This window comes from Petaurus breviceps, unplaced genomic scaffold (assembly GCF_028583685.1).
Source record: "Petaurus breviceps papuanus isolate PSGF00001 unplaced genomic scaffold, PetGlider_PUasm1.0 90723, whole genome shotgun sequence".
Taxonomy (NCBI): Eukaryota; Metazoa; Chordata; class Mammalia; order Diprotodontia; family Petauridae; genus Petaurus; species Petaurus breviceps.
The window spans coordinates 7,842,030-7,850,497 of NW_027187323.1; the positions used below are offsets into that span (position 1 = coordinate 7,842,030).

General features: G+C 33.4%; 1 long non-coding RNA gene across 1 annotated transcript in view; it reads left to right on the plus strand.

Annotated features, from left to right (window-relative positions):
• The window catches only part of LOC138145024 (uncharacterized), a 31,529-nt gene extending 23,284 nt beyond the window's left edge, over window positions 1–8,245 (plus strand). The window contains exon 3 of the long non-coding RNA XR_011164086.1: window positions 8,112–8,245. This is a non-coding gene — a long non-coding RNA (uncharacterized lncRNA). The remainder of the gene's footprint in view (window positions 1–8,111) is intronic.
• Window positions 8,246–8,468: the final 223 nt, after the last annotated feature.

Below are 8,468 nucleotides of genomic sequence, written 5' to 3' on the forward strand. Positions count from 1 at the left end.
GGGCTAGCTAAAAGTTGTGATCAAAGAAAGAGCCTAGATATCATATTTCAAGAAATTATCAAGGAAAACTGCCCTGAAGTCCTAGAAACAGAGGGCAAAATAGAAATGGAAAGCATCTAACAATCACTTCTGAATGACATCCCTAAAATAAAAACTTCCAGGAATATGAGAGACAAATTCCAGAATTCCCAGCAAGATACATGAATATTTACAGAAATATAAATTGCCTAGATTTACAGAAGAGGAAATAGGATAGTCAAATAACCCTATTTTAGAAAAACACATTAAACCTGTCATAAATGAGTTCTCTATAAACAAATCCATAGGACCAGATAGATTTACAAGTGAATTCTATCAAATGTTGGAAAAACAATTATTCCCAATGCTACATAAACTATTTTTTAAAAATAGATAAAGGACTCCTATTGAATTCATTTTATGATGCAAATATGGTGTTGATGCCTAAACCATAGAAAGCAAAAACAGAGGAATGAAACTATTGGCCAATTTTCCTAATAAATAGTGAGGCAAAATTTTTAAATAAAATATGAGCAAAGAGATTACAATAATGTTTCACAAAAATCATACACTATGACCAGGCAGAATTTATACCAGCAATACAAGGTTATTTCACTAGAAAAACTATAAATAGAATGAACATATCAATAATAAAAATCTTAGATTATATGAATGTATGCAAAAAAGGCTTTTCACAAAATACAACATACATTCCTGTTTAAAAAACAACACTAGAAAATATGGGAATGAATAGACTTTTAATTGCTCATTGGTAGGCCAAGCCAACATAATAAAAATGACAATCCCACCTAAATTATTTTACTTATTCAGTGTCATATCAACTTAACCACCAAAGATTTATTTTATAGAGCTAGAAAAATAATGACAAAATTCATCTTGGAGCAGCTAGGTGGTGCAGTGAGAAAGAGCGTCAGCCCCAGAGTCAGGAGGATCCGAGATCAGTTTCAGCCTCAGATACTTAACACCTACACAAAATAACTGGCCATGTAACCTTGGGCAAGTTACTTAACCCCAACTGCTTTAAAAAAATTCATCTTGAAAAACAAAAGGTCAAGGGAATCAATGAAAAATTTTGTGAAGGCAAGCAAGCAGTACCAGATTTCAAACCTATTACAAAATGGCAATCATCAAAACAATCTGACACTGTCTAAGAAATAAAATAGCAGATCTTGAAATAGAATAGATATACAGTACACATTCATAAATGACCACAATAATCTACTTTGTAATAAACTCAAAGATCTAAGCATTTTTTCATATGCTTATAGATATCTTTAATTTCTTCCTCTTAAAATTGCCTGTTCATATCCTTTGACCATTTATCAATTTGGGAATGACTTGTATTCTTTTTTTTAAAGCAATCAGGGTTAAGTAAATTGCTCAAGGTTACATGGCCAGTTATTTTTGTGTGGGTGCCAAGTATCTGAGGCTGGAACCAATCCCAGGTCTCCTAATGCTGGGGCCGGCACTCTCACTCACCGCGCCACCTGGCCACCCCTAAGCAATTAGGGTTAAGTAACTTACTCAAGGTTACACGACCAGTTATTTTTGTGTTAAGTATCTGAGCCCCGAACCGATCCCAGGTCTCTGGACACTGGGGCTGGCACTCTCACTCACTGCGCCACCTGGCCGCCCCATGACTTGTATTCTTATGAACTTGACTCAGGTCTCTGTATGTTTTAGAAATGAGGCCTTTATCAAAGACACTAATTGTAAAAATTCTTTCCCAGTTTTCTGATTCCCTCCTAAACTTGGTTACATTGCTTTGTCTGTACAAAAACCTTTCAATTTAATATAACACAATTATCCCTTTTGAACTTTGTAATGCTCTCAATCTCTTGTTTGATCATAAATCCTTTTCTTCTCCATAAATCTCACAGGTAAACTATTCCTTGCTCTCCCTGATTACTTACAGTATCAGCCTTTATATCTAAATTGTGAACCCATTTAGACTTTATTTTGGTATACAGTGTAAGATATTGGACTATGCCCAGTTTCTGTCATACTATTTTCCAGTTTTCCCAGAAGGTTTTGTCATATAGTGAGTTCTTATCCCAGAAGCTGGAGTCTTTGGGTTTATCAAACAGCAGATTACTATAGTCATTTACTACCATGTCTTGAGTAGCTATTCTATTCCACTGGTCTATCGCTGTATTCCTCCACCAGTACCAAGTAGTTTTGATGACTGCTACCTTATGATACAGTTTAAAATATGGTATGGCTAGGCCATCTTCCCCAGCATTTATTTTCATTAATTCCCCTGGTATTCTGGACCTTTTGCTCTTCCAGATGAATTTTGTTACTATTTTTTCTACCTCTATAAAATAATTTTTGGTAGTTTGATTGGTATGTCACTAAATAGGTAAATTAGTTAAGGTAAAACTGACATTTTTATTATGTTATTCCATCCTAACCATGAGCAACTGATGTTTTTCCAATTATTTAGATCTGACTTTATTTGTGTTAAAAAGTGTTTTTTAATTATCCTCCTGGGGGGGGGGGTTTGGCAGGTAGACTCCCAAATATTTTATAATGTCTACAGTAACTTTATATGGAATTTATCTTTCTATTTCTTGCTTTTGGGCTTCATTAGAAATGAATAGGAATGTTAAGGATTTATGTGAGTTTATTTTATAACCTTTAATCAATTTGATTAAAAGAAAAAAAGAAGAAAACCAGATTACCAGCATCAAAAGTAAAAGGGGTTAACTCACCTCTAATGAAGAGTAAATTAAAGCAATAATTAGGAATTATTTTGCCCAATTATACGCCATTAAATTTGACAATCTCACTAAAATGGATGAATATTTACAAAAATATAAATTGTCCAGATTAACAGAAGAGGAAGTAAAATACTTAAATAACCCCATCTCAGAAAAAGAAATTGAACAAGCCATCAATGAATTCCCTAGAAGTTCCAGGGCCAGATGGATTTACAAGCAAATTCTATTAAGCATTTAAAGAACAATTAATTCCAATACTTTATAGACTATTTGAAAAAATTGGAGGAGTCCTACCAAATTCTTTTTATGATACAAATATGGTACTGACACCTAAATCGGGAAGAGTAAAAATAGAGAAAGAAAATTATAGACAATGTTATAGGAATGTAAATTTATAAGCTCTTCCCTGCCCCTAGGTTAAGTGCACTTGGAGACTGTGGTGAGAGGCTTGTTTTTCAGGAAAGCCCACACCTTGGTGCTTTGTGATTGGGGAGTGGGTCAAAAGGGTTGCTATGTTCTCTGAGCCAGGAGAAGGTTATATAAGCCCTGATGGGAGGCTGTGCTTTGGGGCTCACTTTGAGAAGTGTTGTGTGATTTGACCAGATGAGTCTCTGGGCAGCCATTGAGAGCCCCCCGGCTTTGAAAACCCAGATGTTGATGCTTCCCTCTCTGGTAACTGGGATTAGGTATGGATGTATATAATGGTTGGACAGCTTGGAAGCCTGTCTGCTGAAATGTTCTTGTAACTTATGCTTATAACCTCTATATACTCTGAAGTTCGGGGTGCTGACCTTTTCCCCCTAAACTAGGTAAACGGCATATGTTTGATTGACTAAATTAAGCTTGTTAACCCATTTTGAGTTGCTTTCCTTTAGAAAAGCAGATCTAAGAACCTGTATTGGCAGCCACCCTGGGGATGCTGGGGTGCTTGCTGCTACAACCAATTTCCCTAATGAATATGGATGCAAAAATTTTAAATAAAATATACGCAAAAATATTACAGCAAATTATCATGAGAATAACACACTTTGATCAGGCAGGATTTATTCCAGGAAGGCAAGACTGGTTTAATATTAGGAAAACTATTAATATAATCCATCATAACAACAACAAAACTAGTAGAAGCCATATGATTATCTCGATAGATGCAGAAAAAGCTTTTGACAAAATCCAACACCCATTACTATTAAAAATACTAGAAAGCATAGGAATAAATGGATTCTTCCTTAAAATAACAAGTATCATCTACTTAAAACCATCAGCAGGCATTATATATAATTGGGATAGGCTAGATGAATTTCCAATAAGATCAGAGGTAAAACAAGGATATCCTCTATCACCCCTGTTAAATCAATTTGTTACTAGATATGTTAGCTGTAGCAACAAGAAAAGAAAAATAAATTGAAGGAATTAGAATAGTCAGCAAAGAGACTAAGCTATCACTCTTTGCAGATGATATGATGATAATACTTAGAGAATCAAGTAAAAAAACTACTTGAAAAAACAATTTTAGCTAAGTTGCAGGTATATGACTTTTTTTAGCTACACAATGAAGACAAAGTATTTTATCAATTCAAAAAGGACTGCAATCTAAATTAAGGTTTTCCAAGTAGTCCTCCAGATTTAAATTGTTAGTTATCCTTATTTCTTCAAATTTACAAAGTTAAAATATTTGACTCAATGGATACAATCTACACACGAATACTACCCTGCCTTGAGGCAGTCAGTATAAACAAGCCCTAATTCTAAATTGATTTTTAGAAGGAAGATTTTAAGGTATATATGTCTAGGCTGGATAGGTTAATTGTCATATCCCCTTATGTATCATCATCCCAAATATGTGCTATCATTCACCAAATAAAAGGTGCCATAAATCTTCATTTTACTGATGTTGTAATTATTTTAACTATTGTAAATTAGTGTTCAGAAATTTCTTCAATATATTATCTTTTATGAAAATAAATACTAATTAAATATAAGCAAGATTTTAAAATAAGGAGAAAATACAAAGGACATTGCTTAGTTTCATTTTCAAAAGTTAACTGAATCACATTCTTCAGACTACAAGAAAATGGAGTAATCTTTAATTATCAACTTCCAAAAAAATATAAAACTATTTACTCTGAAGCAATAATGCCAATTATTTATTACTTAGTTACATTGTTTGACTTGGAAGAAAGAAAAGTTTCCATAATCATAGGGTGTCATTCCATGACTATAGGATGTCATTTGTGGAAACATTTTGTCAAGTGAAAAAATAAAGCAAGAACCCTTTTTCATAATTTGAAGACCAAACATTCAAAATTAAAATATAGGCTAGTATTTAAAATTAAAAAAAAGAATCTCTTGAAAATAAATTCCCAAATCATTTTTAAATGTATTTTTAATTGAAAAATAACTTGTGAGGGCTTCATATTTCATTGCTTTTTAAACAGCAAAACCACATTTTGACAATAATAAAATTAGAGCAAGGGAATTGGGTGATACCTATCTCTTCTATATGTACTTAATCTCAAGGATAGAAAGATTAGATAAAATTAGAGAAAGAATAACAATTGTATGTGTAACTTTTTATTATTGTATTCATTTTCTCTCATGTTTATGACTCTTTACATGGTTTAATGTAAATTCTACTTATTTCAGTGATTGAAATAAATGACTCTAGATATTTAAATAAAATTTGTTTTTCCTCTTTTGAATAATATATACACATATACATTATAAATATGCATGGTTTGTTTGTATAATATGTAGGATTCAAGCTCCCCAGGGGCAAAGACTATTTTATTTTTGTCTTTATATCTCTAAAGGCAATCACAGTGCCTACATATACATTTCTTATTAAAGTCTTATTTCAGTGCTTCATGAAAAAGAGAAGGAAGTTGACTATGTCCATAGATTGTAATTTAAGCATGCCCTATAAAGTGGGAGAAGGTTATGAATCCACTAACTATAACTTACATATGCATGTGTCACAGTATCTTGAGCTCCTTGGCTCTTGAGAACTTTTTATTCTCTTCTTTCCTATGGTTTCTTATGGGTGCAGAAAAGTTCTGTCATTTGGATTTTCTTTCCTTTATATTTGAAGATTTTCCTCTTAGTCATTTGTAGAATGCTTTATTAGTGGATTTTTTAAAATTTAATGACTTTATGTCTTAGAGTTTGCAGCAAAAAGGTTTTTTGTTTGTTTTTCCCACTGTGGGTGATTTGTGAAATATGTTGACTGCCATTTGGCTTTCTGTGTTCAGAACTTCTGGGCATTATTTTTTGCATCACAGTGTTCATATTTTTGACTTGTCATTTTTTTATGTAAGATTTATAATCTGTGTTTTGCTTGTATGGAGTTTATATTTTCTTTCAATGTTATTTACTGCTTTTTGCTTCTTTTCCTCTAAATTGTCCTTTATTTTTATATATTTGCCTTCCCAATCAGTTATTCTCTCATTCCTTTAGTGAGGCTTCCAACTATGGATTGAAGTTTTTTTTCCTATTCTGCCAATTATTTCTGCTGTGTTGTCTATAAATCCTGCTTTCAAAATTCGTATTTCTTTCAGCAACTATGCAGGAATATACTGTTGTGGTTCCATGCCCTCTTGGGAATCCTCAGGGTCCTCTGTCACCTCAAGTGTTGCTTCATTTTCCTTTGTCTTACAAAATTCATGCATAGATGCCTGGACTCTTTTGGCTTATCTAGAGGTCATATTGTTTTCCGTTATTAATATCTTCACTGTGAGTTTATATGCTAATGCTCAAGGCCTTTGAGTTTTCTTCCCCCTGGGATCTTTGTAAGCTTCAAATTTTTTTTTATTCTATCCCATATAACTTACTTTCTGATTTCTTCCCCCTCTGTAGCAGTTTCCCTGGGGGCTAGATCTCAAAGCCATCTTGACTTTCTGTCAAGCAGGAAATCTATTTCACACTCAATAATAAAGTTGAACAAACCTATGAATTATTCTGTACAGCCTTGCCCAAGCATGGTGGGCAGTGGAGCAAGAGGTGCCAAATGAACCTATTGGGGTAAGACTTAGCTTTCCCTGTTGTTAACTCACTGGGTTTTTACTTTGTTAGAGTTCTTGGTGCCCTAAACCACCAGAGCGACATTTAAAATTGATTTATCTCCTGCTCATAAGTCATATTTTAGAAAGATTTGAAAGGTAGTAAGGATTAAGAAAAAAAATGTCTAATCTTCTATTTTATTGGTCATATGACCTGTAAGTATTCCTTGCTTTCATATGACCCTCATTCCTTAGCTGGTCACTTCTTTCCAGACTAGAATCATTTCTTCTTCTTCAGTAAAACTCTCATTTCACCCAAATTTATTTAAATTTACTTAAATGCCCAAATTTAGGTTCTTAAAGGTTTACAGGGAACCCTATGTGGAAAAGTAAGGAAAATGGTAGGAATTTGTGGATTGTCTTGATGATACTATCAGGTTCCCAGGGGAATCTCCTTCTATTCTCAGGTGATGTAAACCTATTCCACAGTATTTTGTCCTCAAATGGCATAAATAATAGCTGCTCATCCCCAACATGCCCATGTGGTCTTATATACTTGGTTATTGCTGCAAACCACCTGTCAATATTGGCAATTTAAATTCTGTAAGGATATTTAAAACATACATGCATGCCACAATGCCCCATATAAATAACGTCTTACTTTAATGGATCCATGCAATCATTGATTTGTAATTCCCTTCAATCATGTGGGTTGCAATCCTTCCATAACCTTGGACTCATCCAAGAGTTAGAGTAGAATACTGGATAGAGTGCTAGATTTGGAGTCAGAAAGACCCGAGTTTGAAACCTCCCTCAAATATTACTAGCTCTGTGACCTTGGGCAAATCACTTAATATCTTTGTGCCTTAGTTTCCTTACCTGTAAAATGAGGGGAGAAAGGTGTTGGAATTCTAATCCAACTTCTAATCAAGCTCTAAATCTCTGATCCTCCTTAAATTGCTGACCAAACAGACCTTGTTTCTGTAAATCTGTGTAGATAAAAACTGTCTAAAAAGGAAGATAATATGTATTTTTTTTCAAAATAATAAAGTACTAATTTTAAGTTTGTAGCTGCCAACTAATATGCCAAGGACTGCCTTATGTTTCTTGAATAAATATATCTTTAACATAATTATGCATAAAGATATCTGACATTAAAATCTAAGTTTACATAGTTGGGAAAAAGATACTGAAGTAAATCTGTTAGATATCTTTATACAAATTCTTTAAAAATACTTAGAAAGTCTAGTGTTGATTGGTATTGTTATGAATTAATTGTAATAGATTGAAAATATTTTTCTAGATATACTATATGAGATAAGAGACAAAATTCCTATTTCTTCTTGCCTCCTAGGTACCCTCTCATAGTTTTGTGCCAGTGTGAAATGCTACCTAAAGCAAATGATGATGATGATGATGATGGCGATAACGATGACCAGAAGATAACAAGGATTTTATTCTGGTACCTCACTAAGGACTATTTAGTAAAGTTTGTATAATAAATGACACAGGACTGTCTGTAAGAGTAAATTCATGCCAAGCTGAAGAGTTTTAATTTCCTCTTCCCTGGAGGGTGGTGTGGGGTCGGGAACAGCAGAATCATATCTTCTTTGTTGTTTAACTTTATAAATCACGTAAAATACTCTACTATAAGCATGCTTATACATCCATTCATACACACACACACACACACACACACAGACACATTTAG